At 35.2% G+C, this 19,413-nt stretch overlaps 2 protein-coding genes across 4 annotated transcripts in view; one reads left to right on the forward strand and one right to left on the reverse strand.

Moving 5' to 3' along the window:
* The window catches only part of LOC127959601 (protein unc-50 homolog), a 922,469-nt gene that overhangs the window by 278,133 nt on the left and 624,923 nt on the right, over positions 1 to 19,413 (forward strand). The gene's annotated exons all lie outside the window — the stretch shown is intronic.
* Positions 1 to 19,413, reverse strand: part of LOC127959591 (protocadherin-9) — a 257,971-nt gene that overhangs the window by 4,843 nt on the left and 233,715 nt on the right. The gene's annotated exons all lie outside the window — the stretch shown is intronic.

Genomic DNA, 19,413 nt, shown 5'->3' on the forward strand with positions numbered 1-19,413 from the left:
ATGTTACACTAAATTACCTGGATATTAGTGTTAGTGTTGATCTAGAGGTCTTTGTCCCATTGTTTAACTGGTGCTGCAGTATTGGTATAGATGTTATTACAATGCATAGTTTCGCAAGCGTCTTTACTGATTTACTAATTGTGTTCAAATGTTTAAATATCGGGGGAGGCTGTGCAATAGCTTTGATTCCAGTTGTGTTTTTAATAGATAGAATTGAACTGGGATTCGTTCAGTGTTTGTTTCTACAAGTGGTGGACAGTAACAAAACATTTTACTTGTTTCTTTACTTTTTTTTTTTTTTTTTTTTAAGTATCTGAATGATTATTTTTTTTACCTAAAAGCATACTACACTGCTTTTCTTAAAACATGTAGTTTCTTATTATTTTGAAATGGAGAAACCATCATCCACTTCAACACGAGTTGCTTATTTTCAATTAACCTGTTATATCACTTCTCGAAGCGCACAAATTGGACTGATCAGAGCGGTTCTCGAATCAAGGACTCATTTATTCAACTGATTCAGTTAGAGCGAGTTTCCAGTGAATTCCCTCAAGGTGTCTCATGGCGCGACTGATGGCATGAGAAGTAAGTTCTTAAACACTAAATTTTAGGATTTATTATTACAAATAAAAATCACATTTTTGTGTCTACTGTCAGTTATTTGTAAATTAAATATTGTATAAAAGTCTGAGTTGTTTGAAGCCACTTTATGATGACCATGCCCACATTTGTGTATCACACTCTCAAGGTATCAAAGGGGTCATATGTTGCTTTTTTAAATATCAGTATTTAGTGTGTTTGGTGTATCAGAGTATGTTGACATGCTTTAATGTTGAAATACTGTACATTATTGTAGGTCCTCTATCTCTCAAACACGTCGTTTTCTACAAAGTCCCTCCTTCTGACAAGCGCAGTCTGCTCTGATTGTGATTGTGATTGGCTGAACACTGCAAGCACTTGTTGGAAATATCCATAATCGTGAGCTTCATCTTTCCAAATAAATGTATAGACAGTTAATAACGTCCTTAGTTTTATCATCAGTTCAAGCCTTAAAGAGGAACAGAGCGGTGTGACAGACACAGTGATGAAGCTCGTCTGTGTTTGAGGTACACAAACCTCGGACAGTGAAGACAGCTGACTCCACTGTGTGACCATCTCTCTCTCTCTCTCACACACACACATACACACGCACGCACGCGTCGAGCAAGACTGCTTTCTCCTAGATACACACAGCGTCTTGGGGGGCATGGAAGAGTCTTAACTGAAAAAAAAAATAATAATAATATCTCTTTGGATTTGAGACTTTAGTCTTTGGAACTTCACAGATCTTCTTCATGCACTAAGAGCTTGTAACACTCCAAAGAGAAAGGAATAACTCAAATCACATCATTTGTCCCCTTTAAAATTAAATATAACGTTAAATTAACAGATGAATTCCTATACATCCTGCTACTACTGAAGCAGTTTTAACTACTGTTTACATAACATATCCCTAAACATATTCCTCTTTGATGTCTATTTATTTATTTATTTAATGTATGATAAGTCCCCTTCCCCCTACATATTTTGAGCGGTAGGAATATATAAACATTAAATTATTAAATATAAAAGAATAATTTAAATTTAAAATTACAAAATAAACGGTCATAAAACAGTACTTTTTACTTTTAACATGCAAGTACACCAATTTTTTTTTTTTTTTTTTTGGGTTCTATGATTTTTTTTTTTTTTATGGAAATAGAGCTAAAAAGAAGCAATTCTCCATGACCAACCGTCCTCTGGAGTTAATCTATTCCTAACATGGCAGCCCTATTCCTCTCGTCATCAGACTAATAACATGGGCCATTTGGTGCTTCAGCGTCCCATAAACCAGCGTTAGACTCGGCCCTCATCCCTCATCAGGACTAAAGCTCCATACCTGCTCCCGAACAAGAGGCCAGAATCGATATTTCCATCACTCTGACATGTTTGTGTGAGTGCATGCAATGTAAATAATGACACAAAGTCTGATTTACATCCATAACGTGTGATAAAAATGTGGAATAATGCAGCAACGATCACATCAGCAACTAATAATAATGAATCCACTATGCACGCTGACGTTCACAGATTTATTTTTATTTTTTTCTCAAGGCACACTGTATGCTCATGCCATTTATAGAAGCCAGCCCTATTTCCACATGAATTTAAATATTTATCCCTGGAGGGAGACCTGTCACTCCGTCTGTTATCAAGAGAAAATAAATGAACTGAAGAATAGAACAGCCTCCTCGCATTCAGACATATGTGTTTATTACAACATAATGGTGATGTTGAAAGAGTTTGTTATTTTTTGGGCTGCCACTCTGTAATTTTCAGGCTCCTGTAGGCATTCAGCGTTTATAATCTTCCAGATGGAGTCAAAATGGTTTAATTACTGCTGCAATACCTCCTCTGAACCACTGGAGGAAACGGTATTATGTCCTGGTCGTGCTGCTGGTATCACATGTCTGTTGTATTAATACAGTGCCACCAGAGCTCTTGTCTTTATAATAAATTGGAATATGCAGGTGGGTCATTGAATATTCTTTATTAATCTTTGCAATATTTCATGTAAAATTAATGGCTTAATGCCACCTCAGAATCTCAAGCTCCAGTTATCAGACAACAAATTAGTAAGTAAATATTATAAGAAAGTATCTTATGCTCACCAAGGTTGGATATATCAAAAATACTGTATTGCAAATCTGAATTGTCAACATCATTATTCCATTTTTCTGAAATCATTTTAATGTGCTGATTCGCTGCTCAAAAAAAAGTTTGCTTCTCAATAAAAATAGATATGTATAAAAAATAAAAAAAAGGAATCCTCTGGCACATTATTAATGTCTTTAATGTTGTTTTGATTAATGTAGAGCAAACTTCTTGCAAAAAAAATAAAAATAAAAATAAACTGCTTCTTTATAACTAGTAAAAACAGTCCAGTTCCAATGTCACAAAACAGATCCAGTAAATCTTCATATAAACACGACTATATTTCTTGGCAGAATAATACAACCTCTGCACCATGACTCCCAGTAATTGCATGAACCCAGCCAATCAGATTGGAGCTTACCAATTTGGAAAAGGCAATTTTGTCTACAATATGCATTAGACAGTACACTGATGATCTGTGAGTCCTTGCTTTCCCCTTCCCCACAAACCACCTGCACGTCACTGAGCTAGACACAGTCCATCCCCATCACTCCTCTAATGGTCTCTGAGGAGGCATAGGAGCATGGCATTATGGGACTGACATGAGGAATCATGAGGGATGAATTAGAGACTGAGTCACGGTGACAGGAAAATGAATTTCACAAATGAGATTGGAAAGAGAGAGGGCGCTGAGAACGAGAGCAGAGCAGAGCAGGGAGAGAGAGAGAGAGAGAGCGAGAGAGAGCATGTGTCGGTGTTTGAACTTGCCCCACATTTCCCCCTTCTAACAGTGTATTATGTGTGTGAGAGCTTTCAAACCACAGTAACTTTATGGTGAATTTGAGAGGATTTTCTGATTTTTGACAGACAACTCTTGTGCACCACAGGAAATGAAGAAAGATAGAGAAATAAAGGAAACAGACTTCACAGAAGAAAACAGTTTCACCCTCAAAATCCACTGATGAAATGCTTTTCCTTTATGGAGGATGAGGAGATACCCCCTGACAATGTTAACGCTTTGAGTGCTTAGGAAAGTGCTATATAAATGTAAGGACTTATCATTATTATTATTATTTCTTATATTATGAGTTTCTTGTTCAAAAGGCTGTACATCAAGCACCTGAGGTTAATCATGTAGTCTGCATATAAAGTGCTGTGCTCAGTGACCATGGTTAAAGTGAAAAATAGAGAAAGGGTTTTACATTTGCTGAAGGAATTGTGAGTGGTGCTTTCCACTGCAAAAATCTCTGGCAGAAAGCTACTGAATGTTGTGAGTGGTTGCTGATGTGATCTGATTTTTTTTTTTTTTAAGCAAGTTGCTTTGGTAGGGTGTTTTGGTTGTCTTAATGATATTCTGGTGCCAAAATATGGCTAGAATATGTTGCTAAATGGTTTCTAAGGGGGTTCTGAGTTCCTTTGTGTTTTGTTGTGGGAGTTTGCTGGGGTCTTCTGTGTGAATACCTGATATTCATGTCGAGATATGGCTGGAACATGTTGCTACAAAACTATATATAGTTAGTAATGAAATGCGTTACATCATCACATAATTGATGTAATGTAATCAGACTACTTTTTGGTGCAACTACTTTATTACACTGATTTAGGAACATCTTGCATTACCATATTATGGTTATGGTGAATGGTTTTTGGGTGAATGTCGCAAACTGGAAGAATTTCTTAATGTATATAAGCAGTAGGCTATTTTAGAAAGGAATATTTAAAAAATGAAAAAATAATAATTAGGAAGATTTATTTATTTATTTATTTGTATTGCCATTGTTTAAATAATATGTAGTCATGTAATAAAAATGAACTGTAGTCTAATTACAACTATATTAAAATTTAATGTAATCTGATTACAAGTACTTAATTTCTGGAATCTGATTATGTTGTTATTATCTGATTATCTTAATTTCTTGTGAATTAGCAGTTGTTTACATGCTGGCTACTAAGTAAAAACAGTAACAATAATGGAATTACAAAAATTACATTTATCAAGAAATGTTTCATATATTCAGTCGAACCTGGGAAATATTAGGTCACCACGGTGATATAAATCCCCCCCCCCCCCCCCCCCGCCTCTTCGATCAATGCATTTCAAACCTATTTCCCAGCTTCCTCTCTGTCTTAATGAAATCATTTCAAACCCAGAGTGAGATTGATCATGTCGAATGACCCTCTGCTCCAGCCATGTTAACTAAATTACTCTTGCTCTGTTCTCTTCTCATTTTGTCCCTTCATTTGTGATTTCCATTCCGCTGACAGGGTTGCATCTTCCATTAACATGCAAATTGATGCTCCACGAGACCTGTCTCAAACAGACGCCTGATATCCATTGTGCATCGACCTGCCGTGTGGACCTGCTGTGCTGGGCTGGACGAAACAAATCGGAGGTGCTCCAGCTGAGATGGATCTAAGGCAATGTGGATATTTGGAATACCTGCCCATTCTGTCTGGTTATATCAATTTAAAGGCATTTAAGTCAACATGAAATCATAACTAACATAATTTGCTAGTGTGCATTCACTTATATTGCTGTGAATTCCAGTGCTGAAAGTGAAAATGCAAATAAAGGATCTGAATGTCACATTATATACCAGAAGTTGATAGGATGTAATTTCATGTCATCTTTAAATGAGCACCATGAGTGTACAGAATGAGAACCCCCAAAAAACAACAACAAAAATCTAGCAACTAACAGCTCTCCTGCTCATGTGTCATGCTGTTTGTCTCCATGAATCTGAACATAATTATCACTTTTACCGATTTTCCAACTGATTTATGATCTGGGAAATCTGACCTGTAGGTTTAAGTCTGTTTGAGAAGAGGCAAATGTGAAAGTCTTTTTTTCACGCCCCCATGGACATTGATTAAACATTCTCACAATCAAAGGATCCCTGGGTAATATTCCTTATCCGCAGTGTTCTTAAGTTGACGTCAAGGTTATGGCATCCAAGATGAATACAATCAGAAGCCAGAGGAAGCAACACTCCAGCTACACTTTGATTAAAAAGGGAACATGGAAGCGGAGCTGTGTCATTAGGAAACATATTCTTTCCTTTGTTCTGGTCGTCCTTCCACCCCACCAATACCCCCCACCCCAAATATCATGTTTACAAATAAGTGGCATGACTGATGCATTCTTTCATGAATAACGATCACTCTCAGATGCAGCGACTAAACGGAATCCAACTCTATCACCCTTTTGAAAAAAAAAAGAGCTATAAAAAACCTTGAAATGCTTGCTGTTGTTCAGTATCTCAGTTTGGGTCATTTATTTAATTTATTTTTTTCAGATGATTTCCTAGAAAATTAGCTGTGCTGCGTGGTCTTTTTCATCAAATGCGCCAGGCAGCTCAGGCTTCGATACAATAGCGCACGCAGGAAGCTTAGGAAATATCATGCCACATGTGTTACATTGTGCTTGACATATCTCCTATTCATAAAATGTTTGAGTTTGTTCACTTGCACCTCTCTTGAAATGAATAGAGAAGCCATAACAATAATTAAACAGTTGCAGGCTCTTTTCGTCAAGAAGTTATTATTAGTAAATTTGAGATCTGTTAACAGTTAATTAGATGATTCGCTTACAGAAGCATCATCTGTATCATCAGCCTTAAGTTCTCTTAAAGACCTTAAACATCCCTAAAAACTTATCAGATATTCTTTGACCCAAGATCAGTTTAGGTTGTTAAATGTCAAATGGTATGACCCCTCAAATCTCTCCTTTCCATTATCTCAGACTTAGCCATTCATAATATATTTATTAAGAACGCACATAATTAATGTAACCTCTGTCCAGAAATCTACAGGCATGGACTCGACTAACACCTGAGTCTCTCATTGTCTCTTGATAATAATAGAGATGTCACTGAAATTGTTGCAGTAATTGCTCATGTGTGAACTGATTATTGCTTTGGTAAATGAACAGTTAGATGGATAATTTCAGATGATGATTCCAGATGGATTATTGCATGAATAACTCACTAACAAAATCATTTCACAAGGCTATGAAAATATTAATGTGGGAGCTCATGCTGATGTTTTTGTTTTCTATTTTCTTAGTTTCCAACACCTTATTCTAATGTATTTATTTATTTATTTATTTATTTATTTATTTATGTGTGAAAAGGAAAAATAGTACGAAATGAACTGAAACCAAATAAAATAGATGAATTTTATTTTTATTTGTATTTTTGCTATTATTATTTTTTAATGCTATTATTATTATTTTAAATCTGGCTTTAAGAGTTGTTGAAGAATGGTTAACTCTCTCTTAAGCATGTGTTGGTGTTCTACGGCTCTGGGTCACAATTAAACGTTACATTATTTATTGACAAAAGCTATTTAGTTTAGTTACCACCAGCAAGGTCGATAATAAAGGAAGCTATCTGTTAGCCTTCTCATTCAACTCAACTGCACTTGCTCAGCGGAGCTAACTAACCAAGTCCTCGAGTTTCATAAAACAAGGCAGATATATTTTTATGTTAATAAAATTTAAATGCATTGTTATGCATTTAGTTTCATGCAACAATATATGCATTTAACTATTAATTTACAATGAATTCCCTGCTGCTTTTTTTATAAGCAAGGACTATAGTGTGCAAACAATGATAACATCTGAAATGCATATCCACACACTCTCACATATGGCAGCAGATGCACACTTCGCAGTTGACAGAAGGTGTTGGAGTGCTGTACAGACTGTGTAGTGATCAGATTGTCCCTAGCTCCAGTACGACAAGAACTTAACAGTCAAGCCAAGGGTAAGGTTCATTAAGTTTATTCCAATAAACAGCTAATAAAGAGCATGTAGAAACACACTGACACCCTTATAGTAGTGCACGAGCATTGCATTGGTGACATACTGATCTCAGTTTGTTAACTCTCATCGTATGTAGCGAATAATAAGTCATCGTGCTGGTCGTTTACAGCACACATTTCCAAACTGATGAAGCACACTAACACTGCTACAGACAGCACAAATGAAGAATCAATTTAATTCTATGTGGTTTGGAGAGGATGACTGAGACTATAGGTTGCCAAACCACAAGCAACACATTATTTAAAACAGTTAAACTACAGACAAGCTGCCTATTTGAAATATAAATGACAAAATGAACACACACAAACACAAACACACACACATGTTTGTTTTTGTGAAAAGTGGGGACATCCCATAGGCGTAATGGTTTTTATAATGTAGAAACTGTATATTCTATCGCCATTCACCAACCCTACCCCTAACCCTAACCCTCACAGGAAACTTTGTGCATTTTTACTTTCTCAAAAAACTCATTCTGTATGATTTATAAGCATTTTGAAAAATGGGGACATGGGTTATGTCCTCATAAGTCACCCTCTCCTTGTAATACCTGTGTCATACCCATTTCATTATACAGAGTTGTGTCCTGATATGTCACAAAAACATGCCCACACACACACACACACACACATATATAGATAGATAGATAGATAGATAGATAGATAGATAGATAGATAGATAGATAGATAGATAGATAGATAGATAGATAGATAGATAGATAGACAGACCAATAAATAAAATAAATAAATAAAAAGAAAAAAAAAATCCATATATTTAATATAAATAATGGTGTTGACATTTATTTACTTACTTACTAATTCCTTTATTATTATACAAATTCCCTGCTTTGTCCCAGGGTCTTATTCACCCTCTTTGTTATTACCCATAAAACAGAATTTTGTTTTCATGACAACAAACTACTGTATTCAAGATTATTTATTTAGTCATACGGAATAATATTTCAATTAAAATGTCAATGAAACATTAATGTACAATAAATAAAATTACCCTAAACCCCAAGTTATAGTCATGAACAGCAATGTTTGATTAAATTTTGTAAATATTTCATTACAAATTAACAAATTAATATTTATGTATTTAATTATATATATAAAATAAATATTAATTACATTTCATAATCATTAATAATCCAAACTGCTTCACAATGGCACAACATATTTATTATTATTATTGTTATTGTTGTTGTTGTTGTTGTTGTTGTTGTTGTGTTCTGGGAAGATATTCTACCTTGACACTTACACAATCTAAATTAAATTGAATTCAAAAATGTAAAACATAGTCAATTCTGCTTTAATGTCAAGGTCCTGATCACAATATTTGACTTAACATATAATTATGTTGGCACAACAGCTAACTACTGTGTTAGTATTATTCTAAATTAATAATAATAATAATACTAATACTAATAATAATAATAATAATAATAATAATAATAATAATAATAATAATAATAATAATAATAAAAAGAAAAAGAAAAAGAAGAAAAAGAAGAGAGCCATCAAAACCTTAACATATACAAACTTTGATTTCATTTAATTAACCTACATTCTAATTTATAGTCTTAAACATCTATATTTAACAACATTTAGTAAACGTTGTAAAATTAATCAATCAGTCAATCGATCTGGAAACACTCTGACTCTTCAAGTGAATCATTTAACTGAAATGAACAGGCCAAATGAACCATTTAACTAAATTGACACTTGAGAGAGAAAACACATTTTAGTTTGATTATTGCCTCATTTTAATGCAAAACAATATGACACAAACAGGAAAGTGATGCCCTATCATGCAACATTGTGTAATTGGTAAAGCCATACTTAAAACAAACAAACAAACAACAACAACAACAAACGCTGAGCTAACGCCACAGTTTATGTTAGCAATGGTCAGTCATTCCTCAACATCAGGACACACACAAGGGTAAACCAGTGTTAAACTGATACAGCAATCACGTCATCGCTGTAAATGACTGAATAGAATTCTGTGAAAGGAGATCTTTATGACAACACTGCCGGTCCACGTCCAGCTTTTGTTGGGACACAATCGTTGCTTCAGTCAGAATGGAAAAATACTCAAGTGCTCATGCACCCAGCGTCTCCGTCTGCCACCCAGCCCATTACCAGAGCTCTGGCTGGCACACACCCATCCACAGAGAACAAATGGTCCCAGCGCTCGTGCCAACATTACGTCAGGCTCTATAAATGTGATGCTCAGGGTGACCCCACGACGACTCACTATCTCAAGGCCACTGGCATCGGCGATGGAGAGCCGCTCGATACAAATGTCTTTGATGAAAACACTGGCAACAGGCAAAAACACTTACAGACAACAAGAAATAAATCAACAAAGCAACATTTTGACTTTAACTTCTGCCGTGGTGGTTTATAATCTTCCCTATATTTGGCAGCAGACATTACAAATGTCACATTATAACATATGGTGTGCAGTCAGCTACCCTGAAGGGCTTTATTTGGAGATAATGACCGACTGAATGTACATTATACTGCTTATTATGCAGCTACTTACCAAATAAATAAATAAATAGACATGGAATATTGATTTAAGTAAAAATGTGCTATTATGTGAGAAGAAAGAAACCACAGAGTGATATGAGAGAAATGCATACAATATATAAAATATATCTGCACAATTTTGTCTTATGTTCTTGAGGAGTGGCTTTGGTGCTCTGCATTTAAACCCTCTCAATGCACACACACAGCAGTGAGAAGTGAACACACACCCGGAGCAGTGGGCAGCTATAGATCCTGCGGCCGGGGAGCATCTGGGGTTCAGTCCCTTGCTCAAGGGCACTTCAGTCATGGGTATTGAGGGTTTAATGGGTTCATTCACTCTTTCCCACCTACAACTGCCAGCACCGAGACTTGAACCAGCAAGCTTCTGGTTACTAGTCCGGCTCTCTAACCATTAGTCCACAGCTGCCCCATAAATAGAAGAAATGAAACGAGTCTGAAATAACAGCACCGCTCTTCTCAACAAGCCTTACATTTCGAGGCATCATTTGTAGCACAAATGCTGAAGGAGTTACACGCTGACATTTAACATTTTTGTTAAGCCGTTCGGTTCTCTTACCATTAATATTCTAAATGTTCGTCTGTAATGGCTAAATCCTTGCATTGCTCAGTTTGTCATACACGTTATAATATATAAATGTTAGGGCAAATGTCATTACGTTTTATAACTTAAAATGTGTTGCTTGAGAAAAAGTACATTTTGAAAGGGTGACAGCTTTAAGTGTACATTTTTACTGAAAGTTGAACGGAGTCTGTGTTATCACAATGTTATGCTGAGGAACCGTCACAATGCTGTTGCTTTCCCAGCAAAAGTAACTGAAGTTCAAACGCATAGTTTTACATGCTAAGCTATGCCTCAGTTTATTAATACCCACTTTACAGATTTTTTATTTTATTATATATATATATATATATATATATATATATATATATATATATTTTTTTTTTTTTTTTTTTTTTTTGTAAATAGTTTTCAGCAAAATATGCTTATAAAGTAGTGAAAATTGAAAGCTCTGCCAGACACTTAACCCACTGGTTTGCTAATTTGCGGCTGTGTAGGCTGCACTTGAAGTGAAGGATATTAACGTTAACGCTAACTACAGTCAAGCCAAAACAAAGTGACATGAGGATGAAACTGTACAGGTTATTTTATTCCCAGACACTGAGAAATGAAAAGAGAACGACTTCAAAATGTTCAAACGCAGGTGATCATTTCAAATGCATTAGTCCCTCCACCTCTCCAGATTCACCATGCAGCTTACAAGGAATATTTCCCAGTAAATTAAATCAAATCACTGTGGGGGTTCATTTCGTTTTCTCTCTCTTTTCCAAATCAAAAGACAAGTAAAGCACAATGAAGTCGATGCTGAAATTCAAATGGAAGGCTGAAACTTGTTAGCAGGACTGCATTGCATTTGGCGAAGGTAATTATGCGTCTGGCCGAATGATTCGCATAAGGTCCAAAATGTGACCGAAAAGCTTGCATTTCATTTTTAAATGGAGATTTTTCCACAAGACATCTAATGTGCAAAGATTCGTTTATGCTACTTTTACTGGTATTCATCCAAAATGCAAAACGAAACCAGACGAGATTGACATAACAGGGTGATATCATGTCTCTGAAAAATCTATTAAACCTACACACTTTTCTGAACAGCTGAAACTCTTCTTCAAATGTAAACCTGCAATAAATCTGTCGTTTTTGCACTCATAAAACATGACTGATGCTCTTCCCACACTCACGTTTTGAGGTTGTGAGGGTGAAAGTTTGACTGTACGTCGTTTCAAAGAGCTACAATATCAATTTGTAAAGGCCAAGACAAAGAGGCGAGTTAAACGAGTGTACAGTCATACAAATGTGCTTGATAAAACGGCTTTCTCATAAAGCTGCAGGTATTGATATTTCCATAAGTAGACTGTAAACCCCACCGCCATTAAAAGTGATTAAGCAAGGCTTTCTCGGGCCGTGGAGGCACAGCACTCCCAAGACACAGATGAAAGAAAGCCGCAGTAAAACGGCTTTTATGTCAAGCAATAGAGGTCTGGAGAAAGCCTGCATTTCCTCTGTATATGACTATTAGTCAAAAGTGAGAATATTACCCATAGTACATTTCAACAAGAAATGCCTCCTGCTCTGTCCCTCTCCGCCTCACCTATTTTGGAGTCTGACACTCCATCTTTCAGAGTAACACCTGCCGGCTCTTTCTTGTTATCAGTAGCAAATCATCATCCCCCTTACGGCAAATATATAAAAGGTAGGGGATCTTCAGATGTGAGAGTCCAAAACTCGCTGTTTCCTGTTGCAAGCAGGCATAATGGCCAAAGCCCAGCGAGAAGTTATTTTCACCGATAATATTCTCAATTTTGGGATTGAAGGTCTGTCTGAAGGATAGAATAAGGCCATCCTGAATTCTAAAGCTTATAGGAAGTTGGGAATTATGTTGTAATGGTCATTTTAGTATAAACCGAGCAAGCTGCTTTTCTCTTTTTCTCAAAAACCTTTCAGTGCAACAAAATGCAATCAAAAGGTGCATTAGGTGAGATACATTACTGTTGTGATTCATTTTCCTCAAAATGTCCAGATTTCCTGCTTTTAACGCAGAGAAGTGCAACCGAATGCTTTGTACTTAATCATAAACGATCACTTTAAAGCAAATAAAATGGATCAATGAATCAAATTTCCTTCACTACATGAACATAAAGCCCTTTTAGTAGACATTTGCAGAGATGGAGCTGTAAAATATTGTTTTTTTTTTTTTTGTTGTTTTTTTTTTTTTTTTTTTTGGCTGTGCTGATAATCATACTGAATTAATAAATTTCCACATTATCTATAAAATGTTACAAAATAGTTTTAAAGAATGTGTTTACTTTTAAAATCACTTTTTAAAATAATATTATTAATTATTTATTTATGGTTTAACATGTATGTGGATAAAAATTAATCAGTAGATTAACAACAAAAACAACTACACACACATACACATACATTATATATATATATATATATATATATATATATATATATATATATATATATATATATATATATATATATATATATATATATATATATATATATATATATATATAATTATTATTATAATTATAATTATTATTATTATTATTATTCTAAGCTAAACAAAAACAAAAATAAATAAACAAGTAAATAAAAACTGCCTTTGTCACATAATCTAGGGCTTTAAAGAAAATCCAGACATTGTTTTAGGCTTTTCTGCAACATCTGTCATTTTGACCTACACCTTAGTAACTGAAACTATATTCTCACATTTTTCAGCTCATGCTCTCATATTCCTTTACCTGCTCATTTCACCAGTAAAATCGATTATAATCAGCCTAGTCAGTCGCCGCCTATATGAATGCAATTAGGCTTCTTAGATCACTAATGCTGCAATTACGCAAATGGATTATGCAAACAAGCTAGATTCCTGGTATTATATGGATATCATTCACACAGAGCTCCGCGTGAGAAACGACGAGTTCACGCCAAGTCAATATCTTCCATCAGAATGCTGAATGCCAAAGAGATGAAAATCTAAAAAGCCACCAGTAAACGTTCTTCAGTGGTTCTTTGCATCACTAGTGCACCATTAACATCAGTAAAATAAAACCATACAAAACACATGCACATGCATATTTTATGATGCACTGACGTCTTAGAGAGTCTGAATGCAGGTGGTCGCATGATAGCGTTGTCCGTCTAACACACAGGCTGGGATCATCTGCTCATTTTCAAGAATAAACTAATTCCAGCCTTCTCTCTTCCCTCATGTGTAATCTGTGCTCCTGGCTGGGGAACGGACTACATTACCCTGCATACAGCTGCGTCTCTCACTGCTGACACACATATTGATGAACTGAGCGCCGGGCCAACACCTGATGCTGTATGCAGATGCATCATTTCATAAAACAGCTTCACCTCCTGCCTCTTATGAATGAGCCAATTACCCTGTACATCTGCGTGAGCACGTAATCTATCATTTACAGATACATTCTTTATTGTGGGGTTTCCCAAATGGGAGTTCACTAAACCTTAGGGGGTTTTGAGGGATACTGCAGAAAATTAATAAAAAAAAATAAATAAATAAATAAATAAATAAATAAATATTTTCCTAGCTCTTTTTGAATGTATTTTCTCATTTATGGTAACTAAGCTGCAAAATGGGTCACTGTTAGGATGTTGGATCTATTAACAGAAGACAAAGCTTCTGACAACATACGACATGAATGGCTTTTTAGCATATACCAAATCGGAGCATTTTTGCATTTTAGAAAACAGAGAAATACAAAAGCAAAAACATTCCTTCATCCAAAAATTGCATGATATTTGATAAGTAACTTACTTTGCAACAATTCCATATTTATACTCTAGCATAAATGCACAGTACAAATGTAATCTGAATGTATCCATCGCTGTTTTGATATCTCACAATCCTGTTTGTGTGGTTTGGTGCGGATGGAGAGAATCATACGTATGGTTTTTGACTGAGTACTTTAAATAATTCTTTCTTAAATGTCAATTGTTCATATACATTTCTTTGTGTAAATATTTCCTAGGTCATCTGTAAAGCTCACTAGTGTTCTAAATCATTAATGGGAAGCTGCCTGTCAAGTCAAGGATTGTTTCAGATGCATCAAATAATGGATTGTAAGTGGACTTTACAATAAAAGAGCATGCAACGAAAATTTAGATTTAGGCCCCTTTAAGTGATTCATAAAGTCTATTGGTGATTGCGTGTAATTCAAGAGAGCTGTACTGCCAGAACAACTGTGCATCAGGCAGAATAGCGGGAAGCTGTGAAAGAGAAGACCGCCTGTCCTCCTTTTGTCATTTAATTAGGCTGATTTCAGTTCAGCTGACTGGGGGGCATGGATTCACTTCAAACATATGCTCGTGAAGCCACTCGAACACGCACGCACAGACGTGCTGTTTAAAAGCATTGCAGCTGGTTCACATGCATATTTGCCCAAAAGACATGAGAAAAACTATAACCACTGAAGGACTGGCATTATGTGGGAATGGAGAGTGTACACATCTGTGCTAGAAATTGAGAGAGAGAGAAAGAAAGAGAAAGAGAGATAAGAGTGGAAAGAAAATGTTCCAGCCACATCATTCCCAATTTTAAGGCCCCTTAGCAGCCCTCTGGCTGCTGTCAGACACCTCTAGGGAACAGGCAAATGTGCACACGCAAATATGTGTGTGTGTGTTGCTGTATGCAGGAGGAAAAGATTCACGCCAGCTCTGGATGTAGTGCTTAAGCTGTATGACTGTCTGTGTGTGTGTGCGTGCGTGCGTGTGTGTTTGTGTGAGTGTGCGTGTGTGTTTGTGCGTGCGTGCGTGTGTGTGTTTGTGTGTGTGTGTGCGGTAAAGGCAAGTGAGTGTAACCAGATTTACTGATATACTTAGACTTTCGGTTCATTTTGGACAAGATGTCTGGCTAACATATAAGGATCAATTTATTTTCATTTTACGTGAAATTTAGGGTTGGGTTTATCTGAAATGGATACTATAGTACGGGAAATTGGAAATTTAGTATAGTAAATGAGAAAATCATTAAATAGAAACAAAAAGCATAGCTTTAAAAAGAGATTTTGATTCAACAGAATTTATCACACATACATTTGGCCATTGTTTTCTAAAGTCTACAGTATATTTATCCAGACTGAAAGAGGTGGCACGAGGCATGCGTTTACTCTACAATAAGAAATGCATGCATAATGCTTCAAGATTAATGGGTTTTAAACTGATATTTGGGTTTAAACTTTTTTTTTTTTTTTTTGGTGATACTGAACAGAAACCTACTACTTATAATAAATGTCCATAATAAGCTACACAGTATTAGTATCTTGTTTATTGAACTTTTTGTATGAAGTCAATATCACATTTGCTAACATGAAGATATATACTAGGTATACATCCAAAAGTAATTAATACACGCACACACACACAAAAAAAATAATAATTATAATTAAATGTTCCTTAATATCTGGTTTTCTTGCTATCAAATGGTTTGGTGTAACTAACCTTGCAAACTTAAGTAAGTCCAGTGTGGTTTAGCTGATCCTCAAAAGCGACCACTGTATCTGTCGTTACCTCATAAACACGGGGAGCACTTGCGGCCAGGAAACGGGTTTGTCTATTTGAGACATTTACTAGCATTGCAAACACAAGCACAGACAGTAGTCACTACTTGTGATACAGTGAACAAAAGCTGATTAGTATAGCTTTTGGGCCATTTATTTTTTCATTTCCCCTGCTCATCATTTACACTTAACACTGTAGCCGGAGAACACTTTCAAATGGGAAAATCATCTCTTTAACCAGGGTCCATTCGTGTTAGCAGACAGTTTACATTTTAGAGAATGAGATGGTGAGAAAAGAAGCTGAGAGGAACAGATCTTTTTTTTTTTTTTCCCATGTTGATCATTAGCTGCCGCCTGGAGAAATTTGGTAATAAAACCCTATCTGGTTATTTCAGCAGCGTAATTACCATGAGCTCTCCATCTTACCTCCCCCCATACACTCCATAACGATTGCAATTTCAGCTTGCAGTGTACCTGCACACACTACAGTACATCATTTAATCCACATTACCTGAGGGAAGCAATATTTAACCATCTTTAATAACCACTATAAAGGATATAGCAGAGATGATACTTGACTTCAATCTACTGAGTGCAATAACACGACAGAACCAAGAGTTTGACAAGTCTCAACTACAAATAAAGGCATAGTTCACCCTAATAATAAAGGACATCATGTTCCATGGTAAACATGGTAAAATAAGCATGCAAAAAACAAACAAATATATGAATAATGCTAATAAAACACAGAGGTTGTTTGAATGACTCATGCACTATATTTTAAGATTTCTGAAATTATACAATAGTAAATCTATGACCTGTTTACAGTGTCTATTTCATTCTTGTCACATGACAGCTGTGATCATTATGAACCTTGAAAAAAAAAAAAAAAAACAGCATGGGTGAGGAACTAGTGATACATTTTAATTCTGGCTGAACTACCCTTTCACATTAGCATATATTCTAATTAGCACTGCCAACTTTCTTTCAGTGAAACACACTGTGGGAGTGTGGATATGCATGTCCTCAATGTAAATATACAAGTTAATTTTATATGCCACAGTATTCACACACACATAAGCAAATTGGTTCCACTTTAGTCGCTATGCACTTGCAATTTAAATTTTTTTGCATGACCTGAAAGGTCACTATGTGTATTGTTTTACCCAAAGATATTTCCTGACCGACTTTAACGGTTCTATGCACAGCAAAAGAGAATTCCAGGCAGACTGCATTTCTCCTGTATAAAATAGTATTTGACCTTAATTATCACTATTGATGCCAAGCAAAGACTGAGTTAAGCCCTATTCACACCAAGAACCATAATTATAATAAGATATAGGTAACACTTTTTTTAAGGACAAATTCTCATTAAGTAGTAGCTTATAAGCATGCCTATGGTGGGTGGTGTGGACTTCACAGAATGAAAATGATTATTAAAACTTTATAGTAATCGTTATCGTTTTCCATGGCTGTGAATATAAAGTTTTGCTCACATCAGGTGGTTTCTAATCTGTCTCTAAAAAGTGAATGCTTGCTTTTTTAATGTGGTAAATAATCAGTGAAACGTATTCACAAACAAATTGCAATCGTACACAAATTTTTGACTAAATGTTGCCTTGTGTTGATTTCCATGCACTGCCTGAAAAAAACAAGATAAAGTGACTATCATGACAACATCAAATTTCATTTACATGCAGTTTGGTATACAAGACATACGATGTTTTAACATATGTGGAAGCCCTACTTTAAATCCACGACTACGAGTGAGGTTCTTCATGTCAGAATTATGATTATAATAATCCTTGTGACAATGTATACAACAGCTGCTAGCTGCTGTTCAATAAAACACCCCAAAAATCCTTTCCTCTAAATGTATTCGGAGCAGAAAAGCCTCATTTTGTAGATTTATACAGAAACCATTTTGTTCCGTTCAAGGACAAAATAACAATGCATGATTCTTTTTCATTGCAGACACTCTGAAGCAGAAAACTGCTGTTTGTATGAAACATTGCTCTCCATCTCCAGGCAATAGACAGCATGAATTTATGCATCGAAACCCAAAATTATGCACCAGTATGGTAATATCGCAGACCTTTCATTTGAGTAAAAACTAGACTTATTCATGTAGCAAGATTATACAGGAGAATGTGTTTGACTGTCTTTTGTCTTTACTATTCATTTGTTTTTCTTTTAACCATCACGTTCAATAGTGAATGACTTTACTGTATTTATGTTTGGGGTAAAATAATACAATTATTTTAATATTTCTCCATTTTACAGATAACTGAAGCTTTAACCATCCTTTTTTAACTCAAATTTTATAAAGTTTTGACACATTCCAAAACAATGGCAAAACTAGTATATTGGATGAAATTTGGAAACAAAACACAATATAAAATATGGAAAAAAGACACAAAATTAATTCAAATATAATAAAACTTAGACATAAGAAATTAAGTGGCTCAGTTTTACAACAATCAGATTTTTTTTAAAGGCATATATATACATATATATATATATATATATATATATATATATATATATATATATATATATATATATATATATATATATATATATATATATATATATAATGTAATTAATATATCTAATATATGTATATGTATATATTTACAAAATAAATCAAGTCTGGGAAAACGTTATTTAGTATCAAAATAATACTCCAATGTTAATTATGTATTTTGAGCTATTAAAGGGGCTTGTTGTCTCTCTAAACCCTAAAGAAACATGGGGATTAAATCTTATCAAACAAGGGAAACAAATGAAAAATATACAAGGAACATTGTGCTCCTGACAACATCCCTCTTGCTGAATGCTGGAAATGTCATCATGCTTTAAAGAGAACAAAAGATCCCTGCATAGTCATCATCAGTGTCATGTTCTTTGCCACAGAGCTGCCAGCTTGTTAGTCAGACCAATGTGTCTCAACTCAGAGGGCAGTCAAGCGTTAAATTGTCTGTGTGAGGGATCGAGTTGATGATCTGTCTGCCTCCCAACCAAATGTTGCAATGATGTGGCATGAAGAGCCTCTACACTACATCTAAAATACTGTTTTATACACTTCAGAGTGTCAAGGCAACATGAAATCATAACTGGCCATATTTACCTTCCATTAACAAGATGCCATTCTTAATCTGAGTTATGTGAGTGGGATCAATCAGAATCTTTTAAATAATTATGCAACTTTACTTTCTGACTGATGTCACCAAATATCTCCTCTATAAAAATGCATTT

This window comes from Carassius gibelio, chromosome B6 (assembly GCF_023724105.1).
Source record: "Carassius gibelio isolate Cgi1373 ecotype wild population from Czech Republic chromosome B6, carGib1.2-hapl.c, whole genome shotgun sequence".
Taxonomy (NCBI): Eukaryota; Metazoa; Chordata; class Actinopteri; order Cypriniformes; family Cyprinidae; genus Carassius; species Carassius gibelio.